The sequence below is a fragment of the Staurois parvus genome, unplaced genomic scaffold, assembly GCF_062004578.1.
Source record: "Staurois parvus isolate SC_StPar_1 unplaced genomic scaffold, SC_StPar_1.0 ptg001283l, whole genome shotgun sequence".
In the NCBI taxonomy this organism is placed as follows: Eukaryota; Metazoa; Chordata; class Amphibia; order Anura; family Ranidae; genus Staurois; species Staurois parvus.
The window spans coordinates 610,060-631,612 of NW_028319079.1; the positions used below are offsets into that span (position 1 = coordinate 610,060).

A 21,553-nucleotide genomic window follows, 5' to 3' on the forward strand; every position below is an offset into this window, starting at 1 on the left:
ATCATGACAGTTTATACGACAATAACAGAAAGGACACGTGCAAAAATGTTCTCGTATGATACCAGTACGTACGATTTTCGTTTATTCACTACAGTAGTCGTCCGAAAATACAATACGCATATATTACAATACATGACATCACTTCCGAAATTCTGTTCAGTTGTACAAGAATTTTTGGAAATTGGTGTAGTATACAGACCCCCAGTACAGACTGAAGATTATGATAACTGTTGATTGATGAGATAACGCAAATGGCAGTGAAGGGAGAGGTTTTGATTATGGGTGACGTCAACATGCCTGACATTACTTGGAATTCTCAAACTGCTATTACAAGCAGGAGCAGGGATGTAATGGAAGCACTGAATTGGGTTTCTCTGAAATAGTTAGTACAAAGTCCAACCCAAGGTGATCACATTCTAGACCAGTGTTTCTCAACCTTTTTTTCAGTCAAGGCACCCTTTAAAATTATGAACAGTCCCGAGACACAGGGGCGTATTTACCACAAGGCAAACAAGGCATTTGCCTAGGGCGGCATTTTTTAGGGGGGCAGCGCTGCCCTCTGGAAGAAAGGGCATATGCGGCATGGGGACCAGATGGGGTCTGAGAGAGGCTGTGGGCTGCTTGATGGTGTATGCAGAGCCCATCTGTTGTTCCCAGACATGTCCAGAGCTGTGAAGTTGTCTTCCTCTCTGTCGCCATGGGGGGGGGTGTTGTGTTAGTGGAAGGCTCTCACGGGTAGGGGGATGAGGCAGGGGTGTTATTGGCCACTGTCAGGCTCCCTCTGCGTGGTTGGGGTGGGGTCTTCTGGTGTTGGTCAGTGTCAGGCTCTCTCTTTTCCCGGGGGGTGTCCGATTTTTGTGTTGCCTAGGGCAGCACAAAACCTAAATACACCACTGCCGAGACACCCTTTAAAATGATGGACATTCTTGAGGCACCCCATTCTAAAATGGGGTGCCTCAAGATTGTCCATTATTTTAAAAGGGAACACCTTTCTAAAATGTGAAAAACTATTCTAATAGTTTTATATACGGCAGCTACATCCACACATTTAGGACACCCAACATTAGAGGTGATTTATTCTTCCAAAGCAAATACACTTTCGCCCGCTGTTACTGACTAGTATGCCAATGTTTCTCCTCTCCCTCATTTTTTCTCCATCACTGAGCTAATGTGAACCCAACACTGATGGAGAGGGGGCAGGGGAGGGTCAAACTAGGATGCTGTGCAGGCAGCTGACATCCTACTTATCAACTGATGATGTTGTAATTGTGCGCTGTTAAAACCTGTGACTTTGTGTAACTAAAAGGCAGGCTTGTTCCACCCGCTGGATTGTTTACAAGTTTTGGGCAGTTTTAGACATTTTCCCAAGGCACCCCTGAAGAAACCTCACTCTGGTTGAGAAAGGCTGTTCTAGACTTAATACTGACAAATGGGGATCGACTATCTAATGTGGAGGTGGGAGAACATTTGGGTTCTAGTGATCACAAATGTCTTTGGTTTGATATTAAAATAACTGAAAAATCATATACAAAAACAAAAGTTTTAGATTTCAAAAGGACAAATTTTGCTGAAATAGAAATGAATTTTTTTAAAAATGAATTGAAGGCTTGGAGTAAAACGACAGCAGTAAGTAATCTGTGGGCACTGTAGAGTCTATCTTCCTGGAGGAAACTAGATTATATGTCTGGAACGTTTGTAAGAATAAACAGAAGAAAAAATACATTATGGTTCACTAAAGGGATACGTAGGATAGCAAAGGGAAAAAAAAATCAGCATATAGGAGATTCAAGGAAACAGGAGGTGTAGTTGAGAGAGAAGAGTATACGAATAGAGAAAAGGAGGCCAAACACATTATCAGTGCTGCCAGAGCACAGAAAGAGGAGGAAATTGCTAAATCTATTAAAAAAGGAGACAAAACCTTTTTAGGTACATTAGCGATAGAAAGAAAAAATACAATGAGATCACTAAAATGAAAACTGGGCACAACACCTATGTTGAGGGAGACCTGCATGTAGCAAACCACTTAAACGATTACTTTTGTTCGGTCTTCTCAGAAATTGTACTAACAATAATAAGGTGGGAAATCATATTGGTTCTAGTAATGCTGTTTCATTTTTAGGATTTCCGGAGACAGAGGTAGCAGAGGAACTGTCTCCGTTAACCACTTGCTGCCCAGCCACTGTAGAAATACGGCGGCAGGGCGGCACTGGCAGGCAAAACCACGTTTTAAAACGCGTGTTTTGTAAACAGATAGGGGGCGCGCGCGAGCTGCACCGCCGCCCTATCTGTCCTGCCGACCACCGCTGCGGATGTCAGTCGCCGGGTCACACCCGGTCTTTACCGGCTGTTTCCCGGCAATCGGCGGCAAGCTGCAGTAGCTGTGCTGTCTGTCACTTCCCTGACAGCTCGAGGACGAGCTGATCAAGAAAGAACAGTTTCTCTTTCTCGATCAGCCTTGTCCCGCCCAGTACACACTCCGCCCCCTAGTAAAACACTCCCCTCACTCCTATAACCCTTCCCTGCAAAATAAAGTTAACCCCTTCCTCCCCAGTACTATTAGTACAGTGTCAGTGTTTTTTTTTGTTGCACTGATCACTGTATTAGTGTTTTTGGGGATGTCCGTGACCCCAAGTCAGTACCCCCAATGTCAGAATGTCCGCCGCAGTCCCGCCATAAGTCGCTGGTCGCTGCCATAATTCGCTGATCGCCGCCATTGTTAGTATAAAAAAACTCCTAAAAATCCCAGTATCTTTCCCGCCATTTGTAAACGCTATAACTTTCACGTAAACCAATTAATTTACACGTATTGGGGTTTTTTTTTAGCAAAGACATGTCGCAGAATGCATTTTGGCAGAAATTTATGACTAAATTTGATTTTTGCATTTTTTTTTACTGGACATGTTTTATAGCAAAAAGTCCAAAATATTGTTTTTTTCCTCAAAATTGTCAGCCTTTTTTTTTATAGCGCAAAAAATAAAAACCGCACAGCCAATCAAATACCACCAAAAGAAAGCTCAATTTGTGGGGAAAAAAAGGATGTAAATTTCATTTATGTACCATATTGCATGACCGCGCAATTGTCCGTTAAACTAGCGCAGCGCTGTATAGCAGAAAAATGGCGTAAATTGCAGTATCTATACCATAGTTTGTAGACGCTATAACTTCCACACAAAGCAATCAATATACACTTATTGGGATTTTTTTTTACCAAAAACATTGAGCAGAATACATTTTGGCCTAAATTTATAACCAACTTTGAGTTTACTATATATTTTTTAAAGCTGAAAGTAAAAAATATTGTTTTTCTTCAAAATCTTTGGCTTTTTTTTGTTTATAGCATGAAAAATAAAAAGCGCACAGGTGATCAAATTACACCGAAAGAAAGCTCTATTTGTGTGAAAAAAAGGATGTAAATTTCGTTTGGGTGCAGCATCGCATGACTGCGCAATTATCGGTTGAATTAGTGCAGCGCCGAGTAGCAAAAAGAGGCCTGGTCATTAAGGGGGGTAAATCCTCTGGAGGTCAAGTGGTTAAAGATTAATAAAGCAATGGGCCCTGATGGTATTCATCCCAGAGTTCTAAGAGAACTTTGAATTATAGTTGTTGGACCAATAACTGATCTTTTTAATGAATCTTTTCGAACAGGTGAAGTTCCTCATTACTGGCAGAAAGCTAATGTTGTACCTATCCACAAGAAGGGCAGCAAGGTAGAAGCTGGCAATTACAGGCCAGTGAATTTATCACTGGTTGTAGTCAAGTTAATGGAATCACTCCTGAAAAGAAGGATCATTGATCACTTAAAAACACACAACTTGCTGGATCCAAAGCAGCATGGCTTTACTGAGAGCAAATCAAGGAAGAATCATCGGATTGGATTTTTGACTATATTATCAATGTTTTGGACCAGGGGGGTTCTGTGGATATAGCATATTTTGATTTCAGCAAGGCATTTGATACAGTTCCATATAATGATCTAATACAAAAGTTGTACAAGCTACGACTTAGCCCATGGGTGGTTCAGTGGATATGCAGCCGGCTAAAGGATAGATACCAGAGTGTGGTTGTAAATGGGGTTCACTCAAAAAAGAGACCAGTCACTAGTGGTGTACCATAAGGCTCTGTACTAGATCCTGTTCTATTTAATCAATATGTAAGTGATATAACTAAAGGTTTGTTGGGTAAGGTATGTCTTTTTGCTGATGTCACAAAGGTGTGCAATAGGGTTGATATCCCTGGGGGTGTATGTAACGTGGAGCATGATTTGGCATTGCTGGAAGATTGGTCTAAAAAGTGGAAATTGCAGTTCAATGTTTCTAAATGTAAAATAATGCACCTAGGGAAAAATAATCCATTGAGATAGTACAACATTAGGGATACATTGTGTGCCAGCACTGCAGAGGAAAATGACTTGGGGGTACTTATTTCAGATGATTGTAAAATGAGCAAACAGTGTGGCCAGGCAGTGGGGAAAGCAAATAGATTTCTAGGATACATCACTAGAGGGGTCACCAGCAGGAGGAAGGAGGTCCTGATTCCCCTAAATAGATCTTTATATCACTAGAGGGGTCACCAGCAGTTGGAAGGAGGTTCCGATTCCTCTATATAGATCTGTATATCACTAGAGGGGTCACCAGTTGAAGGAAGGAGGTCCTGATCCCTCCATATAGATCGTTATATCACTAGGGGGATCAACAGCAGGAGATAGGAGGTCCTGATTCCTCTATATAGATCTCTATATCACTAGAGGGATCACCAGCAGGAGGAAGGAGGTCCTGATTCCCCTAAATAGATCTTTATATCACTAGAGGGGTCATCAGCAGGAGGAAGGAGGTCCTGATTCATATATATAGATCTTTATATCACTAGAGGGCTCACCAGCAGGAGGAAGGAGGTCCCGATTCCCCTATATAGATGTTTAGTTAGACCTCATTTAGAATACTGTGTCCAGTAGTTCTGGAGACCTCACTTACAAAAAGATATTGATAAGATAGAACGAATCACTAGATGGGTTACCAACAGGAGGAAGGAGGTCCTGATTCCTTTACTTAGATGTTTATGTCACTAGAGGGCTCACCAGAAAGAGGAAGGAGGTCCTGATTCCCCTATAGAGATGTTCATATCACTAGAAAGATCACCAGCAGGAGGAAGGAGGTCCTGATTCCTCTATATAGATCTTTATATCACTAGAGGGGTCACCAGCTGAAGGAAGGAGGTCCTGATTCCCCTGTATAGATCGTTATATCACTAGAGGGATCAACATCAGGAGGAAGGAGGTCCTGATTTCTCTATATAGATCTCTATATCACTAGAGGGATCACCAGCAGGAGGAAGGAGGTCCTGATTCCCCTATATCAGTGGTCGGCAAGCCGCGGCTCGCGAGCCACATGCGGCTCTTTACCCAGTCTAATGCGGCTCTTCTGTGTGCCGGGCGCCTGCTCCCCTCCCTCCTCTCGGTCGGCCGCTCCCCTGCCTCCTCTCGGTTGGCAGCCCCAAAAGTCCGCGCGGACCTTTTAATCCGGCTTGCGGATGTGGCTGTCAGGATGTGTGTAGGCGGGGCAGCGTGCCGAACGTGAGGGGAGGGGAGCTAGGCTCCTCTCACAGTCCGCCCTGAAGACCCGAACGGCGCGGGAAGACAGCGAGAGGAACGCAAAAGGTAAGTGAATTGACACGGGGGACTTGGCTTACTAGAAGGGGGGGGGGGGAATAGTACTGTGGGGGATGAAATACTATATGAGGGATGAATTACTTTATGAGGGATGAAATACTATATGGGGGGATGAAATACTATATGGGGGATGAATTACTATATCAGGGATGAATTACTATATGAGGGATGAAATACTATATGGGGGGATGAAATACTATATGGGGGGATGAAATACTATATGGGGGGATGAATTACTATATGAGGGATGAAATACTATATGGGGGGATGAAATACTATATGAGGGATGAAATACTATATGGGGGATGAATTACTATATGAGGGATGAATTACTGTATGAGGGATGAAATACTATATGGGGGGATGAAATACTATATGAGGGATGAAATACTATATGAGGGGATGAAATACTATATGGGGGGATGAAATACTATATGGGGGATGAAATACTATATGAGGGATGAAATACTATATGAGGGATGAAATACTATATGAGGGATGAAATACTATATGAGGGATGAATTACTATATGAGGGATGAAATACTATATGGGGGGATGAAATACTATATGGGGGGATGAAATACTATATGGGGGGATGAAATACTATATGAGGGATGAATTACTATATGAGGGATGAAATACTATATGGGGGGATGAAATACTATATGGGGGGATGAAATACTATATGAGGGATGAATTACTATATGGGGGGATGAAATACTATATGAGGGATGAATTACTATATGAGGGATGAAATACTATATGAGGGATGAAATACTATATGGGGGGATGAAATACTATATGAGGGATGAAATACTATATGGGGGGATGAAATACTATATGAGGGATGAAATACTATATGAGGGATGAATTACTATATGGGGGATGAAATACTATATGAGGGATGAAATACTATATGGGGGATGAAATACTATATGGGGGATGAAATACTATACGGGGGATGAAATACTATACGGGGGATGAAATACTATACGAGGGATGAAATACTATACGGGGGATGAATTGCTATGGGGGATGAATTACTATATGGGGGATGAATTACTATGGGGGATGAATTACTATATGGAGGATGAATTACTATATGGGGGATGAATTACTATATGGGGGATGAATTACTATGGGGGATGAATTACTATGGGGGATGAATTACACTATGGGGGATGAATTACACTATGGGGGATGAATTACTATATGGGGGATGAATTACTATGGGGGATGAATTACTATATGGGAGATGTATTTTCAGTTTTAAAAATGTGGCTCTCAAAATAAATTTCAATCATGGTTTTGGCGAGATTTGGCTCAGTTGAAAAAAAAGGTTGCCCACCACTGCCCTATATGGATCTCTATATCACTAGAGGGGTCACCAACAGGAAGAAGGAGGTCCTGGTTCCCCTATATAAATCTTTAGTTAGACCTCATTTAGAATACTGTGTCCAGTTCTGGAGACCTCACTTACAAAAAGATATTGATAAGATAGAACGAGTCCAGAGATGGGTAACAAAAATGGTGAAAGGTCTGGTGGATAAAACTTATCAAGAGAAACTTCAGGAGGAAGAAGGTCCTGATTCCTCTATATAGATCTTTATATCACTAGAGGGCTCACCAGCAGGATGAAGGAGGTCCTGATTCATCTATATAGATCTTTATATCACTAGAGGGGTCGCCAGCAGGAGGAAGGAGGTCCTGATTCCTCTATATAGATCTTTATATCACTAGAGGGGTCACCAGCAGGAGGAAGGAGGTCCTGATTCCTCTATATAGATCTTTATATCACTAGAGGGGTCACCAGCAGGAGGAAGGAGGTCCTGATTCCTCTATACAGATCTTTATATCACTAGAGGGGTCACCAGCAGGAGGAAGGAGGTCCTGATTCCTCTATACAGATCTTTATATCACTAGAGGGGTCATCAGCAGGAGGAAGGAGGTCCTGATTCATATATATAGATCTTTATATCACTAGAGGGCTCACCAGCAGGAGGAAGGAGGTCCCGATTCCCCTATATAGATCTTTAGTTAGACCTCATTTAGAATACTGTGCCCAGTAGTTCTGGAGACCTCACTTACAAAAAGATATTGATAAGATAGAACGAGTCCAGAGATGGGTAACAAAAATGGTGGAACGTCTGGTGGATAAAACTTATCAAGAGCAACTTCAGGAACTTAACATGTACAGTCTGGAGGATAGAAGAGAAAGGGGAGACGTGATTGAATGTTTAAATACATCAAGGGGGTGAATAAGGTTCAGGAGGGCAGTATTTTCAACATGAAACCAAAATTAAGAACAGGAGGACATGACCTTACTGGAGGAAAGTTCAAAACTAATCTCAAAATGTATTATTTTAAGGCAAGAGTAGTTGATGCTTGGAATAAACTTCCAGCAGAAGTAGAGAGCCAATCAACCGCAAATAGCTTCAAACATGCTTGGGACAAGCATAGATCTATAATCAAAAAAAAAAAAAGTTGAAAACAAAAACAACCTCCAAAACAAAATGGGCAGACTCGCTGAACCACTCGGTCTTTTTCTGCCGTCACGTTTCTATGTTTCGTTTTTTATATGGAGACTAGCATGCGAAAAAAAAAAATGGCCGATCATTCTCCCGATAGTCTCATTGTGTGTATTAGGCATTAGGGGCATCCTTTAAAATTTCCCAAGAATATATGAAGGGTTAATCTGTTGTGTCGGGGGCTTTACACAGGGTTACAGGCTCTCAGAATGAAAACGGTTTAGACATTCGCAGCTAAGCCCTAAAGCTAATCAGGACATCACCATGGCTACCTGAAACGGGAGCATGAATTTGTCTTGTTCACGTTGGCTTTAATTATCACGAATTATCGGTAATGTGTTTTAGCTAATGGCGTTATCTCTCTGCAATAGCAGCCAAGCGCAGACTGTAATATATACCCATGGACAGAGGTTCTGCAGTCTTTAGATAGACTTTCGCAGCCGCCGATTATTAAAGGAAGACTCCTAACAAGCATGAAGGTTTTACATCTAGCAAAGAGCTTTCCCGCTAAGAGGTTTTAAATATCATCCTGGCATTTTTATTATGTAATGGTTTCCTTGCTTGCTGATTTCTGATATCCTGCTTTTCAGAATGGCCCTGAGAATAAACGAGTGTCAACTGTTACCTGGTTCCAGGCTCCACCCTTTTTGGTTCTCAGAGTGGGAGGAGTTGTAGAACACAGAATCATGTGACAAGAGGATGCACCGTGGAAAGCCTTCTCACTCTATGTTCTGTGGACAGTATACAACGCGTACTGAAGTTGCAATGCCCTGGGTTCACTGACTTGCTGCCTGGACTATAATGCCTCATGCACGCAGGACATTTTTTTCCTCCCCTGGACATTTTTGCTCCTGGCAGAAAAAGATCAGCAAAAACAAACGTGACTAAAACCGCATTTTGCATACACGTTTAGGCACGTCAAGCGTTTGGGCATTCCTTGATTTCATAGACCAGAATATTAAAGCAGAGGTGCAGTCAAAAACTGTAGCTGCCAACTTTTAAAAAACAGGCACTCACCTGTCCCTCGATCCTGCAGCTGGGTTTACCAGCCATTCTGTGTCCCCGGTGCTGGCATCTTCAGTGTGAGCACCCGGCTTTGCCAGCTTGAAGCTTCACAGCCGGGTGCTCAGTGTGCATGCGCAAGTTGCATTGCGCTTTGTGAATGTTCCCATAGTATGCTGGGACCTGTCACGTGTCTCAGAAGACTACAAAGAGGGGGGAGGACAACTTTCACTTGCGATCACCTAAGCAATCACAGTAGAAGTGGGAGCGGTTACCTGTCAAGTTCGGGTACCCCCATCTCCGCTCCCACTCCTCAAACGTGCCAGTCCATAATATGGAGCAGGGGACTAAGACTTAAAGCAATACTAAAGGTTCATTGTGACGGGCGTGGCGTCAGACCCCCAGCCCTTCTCACCAATTTGTGACCGAAGGACTAGCCAATCTAAAACTGCACTGTCACGTGCGTAACAATGCCATGCTCAGCTGCGCCCTGCACAAAGATTTTCCAGCTCACTGGACCACAATCTATGTGCCGCAGCCTGAGAGCCATTGTTACTGGGTCAGGTTAATTATGCAATTAACCCTTCACACTGCCACCACCACCTTTTTGTACAGAGGAGGAAACTCACCAATCTTAGCAGTAACACTATGATGTTTGAATAAGTATCTGTATACACACTGTCACCGCAGGCAGATGTATGCAGAAGTTTAAAACACACAGTAGCGCTCTTCAGAGACAGGGATTCTTAGTTTGCATTAAAGAGCCTTAGAAACAGTTCAACACTTTTCAGAAAATAGGATTTATTACTAAAAAGGTCAAAATGGTGCAATAAAAATATTTACAGAAAAAGATGTAGCCTATATATATATATATATATATATATATATATATATATACAGAGAGAAATAACACAGCAGAGAGATAACAGAAAGAAGTTTAGAAAGGTAGAATACTTGCCAGTACTTGGTTTAGGCAGATTCAAGTGTTCCGATGTTAAACAGGAGAATCTCTTCATCTTGCCTCTCTCAGGCCTGACAGCCTCTTTTCTAGTCCACCAGCAGGGGGTGTCTCTGAAGCCAAGGGCCAATCGCCTCGTGGGGAGGGGGTTTAAGCTGTCACCCAAAGCCCTCCTAAGTTATACCCTGGTCAATAACCTTCCATAGGTACATGTAGCATCCTAGCCACTGGTAGGATAATATGTAGAATCATATTCTGAACGTCTAGACACCAAATATGACATATTTGCTTGGGGCGGTTAAGGAGATATCGCTTTCTGCTCTCGGGTAGACGTAATCTAGGGATGTAAGATATCAGGTGACTCGCAGTAAACTGACCAATCTGAATATATGTTTTGTTTGATTGTACGTATTTCCTTTCAAGCGTTATGAAATTGTATGAAGAAGTGGTTTCAACTGGGATGTAGGTTTTACTGCTATTTCGGAATGCTTTTCAAGTCCAGTGACTGACGGGTTTATGGCTTTACGATCAGCTCAGAGCAAGAGGCTAACAGACACTATGGCACCAGCTAATTGGGTTCACAACCATGAAGTGTATCCAGCTGTGCCCTGTGCACTCCTGAACTCAGCCACACCAGACCACATGCCATTCAACAGGGAGGGGGGAACTGATTTTGAGTGAGAATGACATAAGATGGAGGATCTTTAGCAACATGGATGTCTGCGTCCATATCTGAACGTACAATTGCTACATTCATATATATAATTTTTTTTTGTTAAATAACAAACATGTCATACTTACCTGCTGTGTGGAGTGGTTTTGCACAGAGCAGTCTGGATCCTCCTCTTTTCGGGGCCCCCACAGTCTCTCCTGGCTCCTCCTTTCTGTCGGGTGTCCCTACAGCAAGCAGCTTTGCTATGGGTGCACCCACTGTTCCATGTGCCTATTCACACACGGAGCCGTGGCTTGGTCCCACCTCCTCTCTCTCCTCATCGGCTGACTGGCTGTGATTGACAGCCAATGGCTCCCACTTGCTGTCTCAGTCAATGAGGAGGATGTTGTGCACATCGGTGTATCATGATGGGGCTCACGTGAGTATTAGGGGGGGCTGTACACAGAAGGTTCTTTACCTTCATGAATTCTATGCATGAATTCTACTGTATGCATGAAGGTAAAAAACCTTGATCCTGTACAACCACTTTAACCGCATTCCCACCGCCCTATAGCAGAAATACTGCTACAGAAATACTGCTACAGGGCGGCACGGGTGCGCAAAATCATCTATATATACATGATTTTGCATTTCCGAGTAGCAAGCCGCGCACGTGCCCTACCCACGCTGCGATTTGCGGCCGCGGCTGTCAATCACTGGGCCCCAGCCGATGATTTCCGACGAGGAGGAAGGCTATTTTGTTTACTAACAGTCCTTGTCCCTGTCAGCTTACAGCACAGTGTGCTTACAGTGAAGAACACACACCCCATGGCTCCTAGTAAAACTCTCCCTGCACACAGTTAACCCTTTGATCGCCCCCTCATGTTAACCCCTTCTTGCCCAGTGCCATTAGTACAGTGTCAGTGCTTTTTTTTTAGTAATGATCACTGTATTGGTGTCACTGGGGATGTCAGTGACACCAAGTCACTTCCCCCCAGTGTCAGAATGTCCACCGCAGTCCCGCTGTAAGTCGCTGATATCCACCATTACTAGTAAAAATAAAATAAAAAAATCCCAGTATATATACCGCCATTTGTAAACGCTATAACTTTCATGTAAACCAATTAATTTACACATATTGGGATTTTTTTTAGCAAAGGCATGGAGCAGAATACATTTTGGCGTAAATGTCTGACGAAATTAGATTTTTTGAATTTTTTGTACTGGACATGTTTAATAGCAAAAAGTAAAAAAAAATAGTTTTTTTTCTCAAAATTTATCGGTCTTTTTTTTTATAGCGCAAGAAAATAAGAACCTCACAGGCCATGAAATACCACCAAAAGAAAGCTCTATTTGTGGGAAAAAAAGGCCGTAAATTTAATCTGGGTGCAGCGTTGCATGACCGTGCAATTGTCAGCTAAAGTAACGTAGCGCTGTGACTCAAAAAATGGCCTGGTGAGGAAGGGGGGTAAATTTGTAGGAGGGCAAGTGGTTAAAGCAAAACTTCCCCTTCTGGGTGGAGCTCTGCTTTCATTTATTCTGGCCATTGGAATAAATAAACACTCAAGCAACAAGTGTGTCTAGAGTTTAGGCCCATTCAGCATTTTGTTTCTGCCCAAAAGCTCCTCTCCTGAGTGCACTTGTGGTTCGTTTTGCTTTCAAGCTCTAAACGTTCCTCTTTCAGTTGACCTTCATTTCACTCCTCTGGATGGTCTGTTGTTTTGTCTATTTTGTATATCAGATGACAGTAGTATGGTTGGGGGGTGACAGAGATGTGGTTTTTGTCTATATTAGGAGTAAGGGACACACTTTGTTTCCGTCTCAGAAAGTCGGAGTTTTCAGAGTATGAGCCACCAGTGGTGGTAGTTGGTGTGGAGCAAGGAATGCTGAGAGGAGTTTGGTATCAGAGGTTCCATGGGTCTTGCGGACTTTGCTCATTTTAGCTTTCTAGGTTTAATAATCCTCAAGGTCGAGGTTTTTGTCTATATTAGGAGTAAGGGACACACTTTGTTTCTGTCTCAGAAAGTCGGAGTTTTCAGAGTATGAGCCACCAGTGGTGGTAGTTGGTGTGGAGCAAGGAATGCTGAGAGGAGTTTGGTCTCAGAGGTTCCATGGGTCTTGCCGTCTTTGCTCATTTTAGCTTTCTAGGTTTATTAATCCTCGAGGTTGAGGTTTTTGTCTATATTAGGAGTAAGGGACACACTTTGTTTCCGTCTCAGAAAGTCGGAGTTTTCAGAGTATGAGCCACCAGTGGTGGTAGTTGGTGTGGAGCAAGGAATGCTGAGAGGAGTTTGGTCTCAGAGGTTCCATGGGTCTTGCCGTCTTTGGTCATTTTAGCTTTCTAGGTTTATTAATCCTCGAGGTCGAGGTTTTTGTCTATATTAGGAGTAAGGGACACACTTTGTTTCCGTCTCAGAAAGTCGGAGTTTTCAGAGTATGAGCCACCAGTGGTGGTAGTTGGTGTGGAGCAAGGAATGCTGAGAGGAGTTTGGTCTCAGAGGTTCCATGGGTCTTGCCGTCTTTGCTCATTTTAGCTTTCTAGGTTTATTAATCCTCGAGGTCGAGGTTTTTGTCTATATTAGGAGTAAGGGACACACTTTGTTTCCGTCTCAGAAAGTCGGAGTTTTCAGAGTATGAGCCACCAGTGGTGGTAGTTGGTGTGGGGCAAAGAATGCTGAGAGGAGTTTGGTCTCAGAGGTTCCATGGGTCTTGCCGACTTTGCTCATTTTAGCTTTCTAGGTTTATTAATCCTCGCGGTCCGTGTTCATTGTTTCTAAAAATAATTGTCAAGGTTGGTGATTGCGGCTTGGAGGATTCCTAAGCCTCGGTTTTGCTTTAAAAGTAGGTTATGTGGAGAGGATGAGCCTGATAGCAGATGTGTAATTATTTCCTCGAAGTACTTTTTGCCTTTCACTCCGATCTTCAGGGAACTTCCTGTTCCCCCCTTATAATGACCTGATAGATCACAAGTTGTCTTTGGGGAGCTCGGTCTATTTCAGGCAAGGAATGGGACAAATCTATTTTTTTTCTTGGATTACGAAATCAGCTGTATATTTGGCCCATCAAGCGTACCCGTCGCCCACACAAAGTGGAGGAGGTCATTACTGTGCATAGCTAATGTTCATGGTGCTACAGCCTGCCAATTTGCTACGAGCCAAGAACGTGGATGAGACTTTTCTTAGTAAAATGTGTACTCCAGTCTACATGGAAAAGGAAAGTGATCCCAGGATTAGTACATAGTAGACAAAGTACGTTCAACCTTCACAGCTCACATGCTTCCCGGGCACACTGCTGGAGCCCATCCACCAGAAGTCTTCTACGGATACAGAGTTGCTGAGAGTCAGTATTTATTGTACATAGCAGCAGGGGTGGACTGACCATTTGTGCACTCGGGCACTGCCCGAGGGCCCAGGGTCAGTAGGGGGCCCCATGAGATGCCCCTGGTACCTTTCATTGGCTTTTTCATAGGCTTTTTTGGGTGTGGGCAAGGACATGGGGCCCCATGATCGCCTATTGCCCGGGGGACCCATGAGTTGTTAGTCCACCCCTGCATAGCAGGCATGAATAAAATCTGAAAGTTTTCATTTCCCCCCCAAAATGTCATAAACAAATCACACATGGTCCGTGTGATTTTAAAGAGGAACTTCACCCTCGCCTGTTTAATTTGGTTTTTAACCATTTGACCTCTTTAAGGTTTTACCACCTTCATGACCAGGGCATTTTTTGCTATCGTATTTTAATCGGCAGTTGTGCGCTGATGCAACACTGTATGTAAATTAAATGTATAGAATTGTTTTCACACAAACAGAGCTTCCTTTTAGTGATCACCACTGTTTTTAACCACCTCCCGTCTGGCCGTTGTATATAAATGGCCGGACGGTGGCAGTGCAGGGTCGGGTGGCCTTTATAAACAGCCCATCCCCTGCTTGTGTGCGTTCGCTGGGAGCGCGCAGCACCACGATCCAGTGCCTGCTGTGTCCTCCGGACACAGTGGAACACCGATCGTCGTACGGGGCCTCTGTGCGAGGTCCCGATCATGATCACATGCAGTATGCTGATCACTGATTGGACTGACAACTCATGGGGCCCCAGGGCAATAGGGGATCATGGGGCCCCTGTGTCCTTGCCCACATTCAAAAAAGCCTATAAAAAAGGTACCAGGGGCATCTCATGGGGCCCCCTACTGACCCCGGGCCCTCGGGCAGTGCCCAAGTGCTCGAATGGTCAGTCCGCCCCTGCCTGTTAGTGCCCTTCAGTGCCGCCTATCGGTGCCCATCATTGCTGCCTATCAGTGCTGCATATTAGTGCATCATCATTAGTGCCTCCTCATTAATGCCCACCAGTGCCGCCTATTGGTGCCCATCATTGCTGCCTATCAGTGCCGCATATTAGTGCAGCATCATCAGTGCCTCCTCATCAACGCCCATCAGTGCAGCCTATTGGTGCCCATCATTGCTGCCTATCAGTGCTGCATATTAGTGCAGCATCATCAGTGCCTCCTCATCAATGCCCACCAGTGCCGCCTATTGGTGCCCATCATTGCTGCCTATCAGTGCCGCATATTAGTGCAGCATCATCAGTGCCTCCTCATCAATGCCCACCAGTGCCACCTATTGGTTCCCATCATTGCTGCCTATCAGTGCAGCATCATCAGTGCCTCCTCATCAATGCCCATCAGTGCAGCCTATCAGTGCCCATCAGTGCTGTCTTATCAGTGCAGCCTCATCAATACACATCAGTGAAGGAGAAAAATTACCTGTTTACAAAATGTTATAATAGAAACAAAGAAAACCTTTTTTTCCAAATTTTCGCTCTTTTTTCATTTATATTGCAAAAAAATAAAACACCCAGTAGTGATTAAATACCACCAAAAGAAAGCTCTATTTGTGTGAAAAAATAATAAAATATGGGTACAGTGTTGCATGACCGCGCAATTGTCATTCAAAGTGTGTGAGCGCTGAAAGCTGAAAATTGGCATGGGCAGGAAGGGGGTAAAGTGCCCGGTAGGCGAGGGGTTAATGTAAAAAAAAAAAAAAAAGATCTAGCTTTACAATCACTTACATTTTTACAAATGTTTGTATTGACTGTAGCAAAGTTCGTACAATTCTCGGAGACCAAGAGGATGTTGGGTAATCCCGCTGTCATTTCTTGAATGTTTACATCCAAACTATCAGCAGGCTGAAAGCCTCCACATTATATATTTTATTCAGTCCTAATGTTTAATTCAACACAAAATCTGTTTAGTGCTGCGAATACATTTATCTGCAACTTACAAACAAATCATAATTCTTTAATTGGAAGATCGTTAAGAGACATCAAATTCGGAGGCAATTAGGACGAGTCATTTGCAGGAGCAGTCAAGGGCACACGTAAATCTCAGCCACGTTTAAAGCCAGCGCCCTGGGCAGCGCAATATTTATAGGGGTCTGCGTCACATGCTGCGAGGTTAAAACGTGCGATTAGAAGAAAATGATGCGTGATCCTCTTAGCAGACTAAACTACTGTGAGATTTACATTTCTGGGTATAACAGTGACGGCGGGATAGAGTTTGCCTTTATGAAGGGATTAATACACAAATGGGTTTTTTTTCCCGGTTATACAATATTTTTTCCATTCTTTGCCCCAATGTGCTCCTTTTTCCTCAATAAACAAATCCTATGTTGATGTGTAAAGCCGCGTACACACGATGAGAATATTGGACGAATGATCATCCGACTTTGTTTTTTTGAATGCTAGTCTCATATCGAAATTGAAGAGGTTACTAAAGTTATGAATATTCTTGTACGGCAGAAAAAAATTTGGTGATGTAATGTATTTGTATTGTATTTTCGGACGAAAACTGTACTAATTAACCGCCTCCCACCCACCATATAAGGAAATGACGGGCGCAAGGCGGTTCTCTCGTTCTGGGAGGACGTCATATGACATCCTTCCAATCTAACCGCGTGTTAGTGCTCCCCGGGGGAGTGCAATGCGGCGATCAGTGGTGCGCTGTGTCCCTCAGACACAGCGGATCACCGATCAACGGAAAGAGCCGAAGATGTCGGCTCGGTCATGTGATCAGCTGTGTCCAATCACAGCTGATCACATGTAAATAGGGAAATGCCGGTTATCGGCATTTCTCTCCTCACAAGCTGTCACGCTGACAGAGGAGAGGAGAGGAGAGCCGGTAATCAGCATTCCTCAGAGGGGACATCTACACTGGTCACTGTGCCCTGATAAGTGTATCCTCATCAATGCCACCTGCCATTGCCCATCAGTGCCACATCAATGCCACATATCAGTGCCTACCAGTGCACATCAATGCCACATATCAGTGCCTACCAGTGCTTATCAAGGCCACATATCAGTGCCCATCTGAGATGCCTTTCAGTGCCAGTCAGTGCCACCTATCGCTGCCAATCAGTGCCTCCTATCAGTGCCAGTCAGTGCCGCCTATCAGTGTGCATCACTGTCGCCTATCAGTGCCCGTCAGTGCTGCCTATCAGTGCCGCCTAACAGTGCCACCTAATAGTGCCAGTCAGTGCCACCTATCAGTGCCAGTCAGTGCTGCCTATCAGTGCCATATATGAGTGCTGCCTTTCAGTGCCCATCAGTGATGCCCTTCAGTGCCACCTATCACTGCCAATCAGTGCCACCTATCAGTGCCAGTCAGTGTTGCTTATCAGTGCCCGTCAGTGCTGCCTATCAGTGCCAGTCAGTGCTGCCTATCAGTGCCATATATGAGTGCTGCCTTTCAGTGCCCATCAGTGATGCCCTTCAGTGCCACCTATCACTGCCAATCAGTGCCACCTATCAGTGCCGCCTATCAGTGTCGCTTATCAGTGCCCGTCAGTGCTGCCTAACAGTGCCAGTCATTGCTGCCTATCAGTGCCAGTCAGTGCTGCCTATCAGTGCCATATATGAGTGCTGCCTTTCAGTGCCCATCAGTGATGCCTGTCAATGCCTATCAGTTCCACCTACCAGTGCCTCCTCATCAGTGCCACCTATCAGTGCCCATCACTGCAGCCTCATTAGTGCACATCAGTGAAGGAGAAAAATCACTTATTTACAAAATTTGATAACAAAAAGTAAAAAAAAATTTTTCTTTTCAAAATTTTCAGTTTTGGCTTGTTTAGCAAAAAATAAAAACCCAGAGGTGATTAAATACCACCAGAATAAAGCTCTATCTGTCTCAAAATAATGATAAAAATTTGCATGACCGCGCAATTGTCATTCAAAGTGCAACAGCGCTGAAAGCTGAAAATTAGCCTGGGCAGGAAGGGGGTAGACGTGCCCTGTAGGTAAGGGGTTAAATGAAAACAGTACGATCTGGTATTGTACGAGACAAATGTTCGTGTTTGTAACTTCAAATAATTTGGGAAGAAAGCTGTGTACTAACAATCAGATTATCGTACGGTCACATAAAAAGCGGTATTTCCTGACCGTGTGGTAGGCATAATGAGTATGGGATTTCATCCGACAACCCTAGTGCTGGCAGGGAAAAGTGCTAACCACTTAGCTGCTGTGCTGCCCAATTAGATGTTTGTATGGAGTTCACTTGCACGGCTAGGCCATGGTGACACCATTTGCGTGCATACACATGGGAGTCACAGAACGGTGCTGTAATTACGTTCTGACCTTGCGCATGCACGGCTCGGTGTATATTACCGCTGACAGGCGGGCAAGCCATTATGAAGAAGAGACCACTAGGGTCTCCTCTGTCACAAGATCCCTGCCTGTCAGCGGTTTTACGTTTCTGAGTTTAATTCCACCGTCATGTTATTTGTTGCTCTTTATAGACGCCGACTCGTGCGCTCTGTATACTGGGCCTCTAAACTGACATTTGAAATTAAACAAACTCCCTGGGAGGATTTTGGTGAACTTCGTATTCATACCTTCTTTTATTCTAGAGAAAACAACATTTATTTTAATGAGCTGCTGAAATTCTTCATTAAGAGAACCATATAGTGAACTCTGCAGGGAACATGCTCCTCGGTGGACTCAGTCCAGATGTTCCTTATTTCAAAGCAGAAATACATATCTTGTCTTTTTTAACTTACAAACTCTAAACGTAAAAGAATTTACACAACGGGCCCAGATCTAGGGGGGTGCTGGGGTGGGCTGTGCCCCCCCAGATTTTAGTTGTGCACCCCCAGACCTCTGAGAGTGAATTCACAAATCCATGAGACCTGATGGGGACAGTTGATGTAAGAGGGCACTCTGAGGCGGCAATTGATGTAAGGGTGCTCTCTGATGGGGACAGTTGATGTAAGGGGGCACTCTGAGGCGGCAATTGATGTAAGGGTGCTCTCTGATGGGGACAGTTGATGTAAGGGGGCACTCTGATGGGGACAGTTGATGTAAGGGGCACTCTGATGGGGACAGTTGATGTAAGGGGGCACTCGGATGGGGACAGTTTATCTAAGGGGGCACTCGGATGGGGACAGTTGATGTAAAGGGCACTCTGATGGGGACAGTTGATGTAGGGGCACTCTAATGGGGGCAGTTGATGTAAGGGGCACTCTAATGGGGACAGTTGATGTAAGGGGGCACTCTGATGGGGACAGTTGATGTAAAGGGTACTCTGATTGGAACAGTTGATGTAAGGGGCACTCTAATGGGGACAGTTGATGTAAAGGGCACTCTGATGGGGACAGTTGATGTAAAGGGCACTCTGATGGGGACAGTTGATGTAAAGGGCACTCTGATGGGGACAGTTGATGTAAGGGGGCACTCTGATGGGGACAGTTGATGTAAGGGGGCACTTTGATGGGGACAGTTGATATAAGGGGGCACTCTGATGGGGACAGTTGATGTAAGGGGGCACTCTGATGGGGACAGTTGATGTAAGGGGGCACTCTGATGGGGACAGTTGATGTAAAGGGCTCTCTGATGGGGACAGTTGATGTAAGGGGGCACTCTGATGGGGACAGTTGATGTAAGGGGGCACTCTGATGGGGACAGTTGATGTAAAGGGCTCTCTGATGGGGACAGTTGATGTAAGGGGGCACTCTGATGGGGACAGTTGATGTAAGAGGGCACTCTGATGGGGACAGTTGATGTAAGGGGGCACTCTGATGGGGACAGTTGATGTAAAGGGCACTCAGATAGGGACAGTTGATGTAAAGGGCACTCTGATGGGGACAGTTGATGTAAAGGGCACTCTGATGGGGACAGTTGATGTAGGGGCACTCTATTGGGGACAGTTGATGTAAGGGGCACTCTGATGGGGACAGTTGATGTAAGGGGACACTCTGATGGGGACAATTGATGTAAGAGGGCACTCTGATGGGGACAGTTGATGTAAGGGGGCACTTTGATGGGGACAGTTGATGTAAGGGGCACTCTAATGGGGACAGTTGATGTAAAGGGCACTCTGATGGGGACAGTTGATGTAAAGGGCACTCTGATGGGGACAGTTGATGTAAGGGGGCACTCTGATGGGGACAGTTGATGTAAGGGGGCACTTTGATGGGGACAGTTGATATAAGGGGGCACTCTGATGGGGACAGTTGATGTAAGGGGGCACTCTGATGGGGACAGTTGATGTAAAGGGCTCTCTGATGGGGACAGTTGATGTAAGGGGGCACTCTGATGGGGACAGTTGATGTAAGGGGGCACTCTGATGGGGACAGTTGATGTAAAGGGCTCTCTGATGGGGACAGTTGATGTAAGGGGGCACTCTGATGGGGACAGTTGATGTAAGAGTGCACTCTGATGGGGACAGTTGATGTAAAGGGTACTCTGATGGGGACAGTTGATGTAAAGAGCACTCTGATGGGGACAGTTGATGTAAAGGGCACTCTGATGGGGACAGTTGATGTAGGGGCACTCTAATGGGGACAGTTGATGTAAGGGGCACTCTGATGGGGACACTTGATGTAAGGGGACACTCTGATGGGGACAATTGATGTAAGGGGGCACTCTGATGGGGACAGTTGATGTAAGGGGGCACTTTGATGGGGACAGTTGATGTAAGGGGGCACTCTGATGGGGACAGTTGATGTAAGGGGGCACTCTGATGGGGACAGTTGATGTAAGGGGGCACTCTGATGGGGACAGTTGATGTAAGGGGGCACTCTGATGGGGACAGTTGATGTAAGGGGGCACTCGGATGGGGACAGTTGATGTAAGGGGCACTCTGATGGGGACAGTTGATGTAAGGGGCACTCTGATGGGGACAGTTGATATAAAGGGCACTCTGATGGGGACAGTTGATGTAAGGGGGCACTCGGATGGGGACAGTTGATGTAAGGGGCACTCTGATGGGGACAGTTGATGTAAGGGGGCACTTTGATGGGGACAGTTGATGTAAGGGGGCACTCTGATGGGGACAGTTGATGTAAATGGCTCTCTTGATGGGGACAGTTGATGTAAGGGGGCACTCTGATGGGGACAGTTGATGTAAGGGGGCACTTTGATGGGAACAGTTGATGTAAAGGGCTCTTTGATGGGGACAGTTGATGTAAGGGGGCACTCTGAAGGAGGCAGTTGATGTAAGGGGGCACTCTGATGGGGACAGTTGATGTAAAGGGCACTCTGGTGAGGACACCTGATGTAAAAAGAGACTGTTATAGGAACTTTGATGTAAGGCGGAACTCTGAGAAGAACTCCTGGTATAAGGAGGGACTCTGTTAGGGACACCTGATATAAGGGGCACAGGTTCTGTTTAATCACCCTAAACTACTGACAGCATTCCCAGTTCACTCCTGCACCACCTCTGCACTACCTGTCAGATGTTACTTCCAGGTTATGACTCCGTGGT

General features: G+C 44.8%; 1 protein-coding gene across 3 annotated transcripts in view; it reads left to right on the top strand.

The window, feature by feature from the left end:
• Nucleotides 1–21,553, top strand: part of ILDR2 (immunoglobulin like domain containing receptor 2) — a 492,420-nt gene that overhangs the window by 186,973 nt on the left and 283,894 nt on the right. The window lies entirely within an intron of this gene.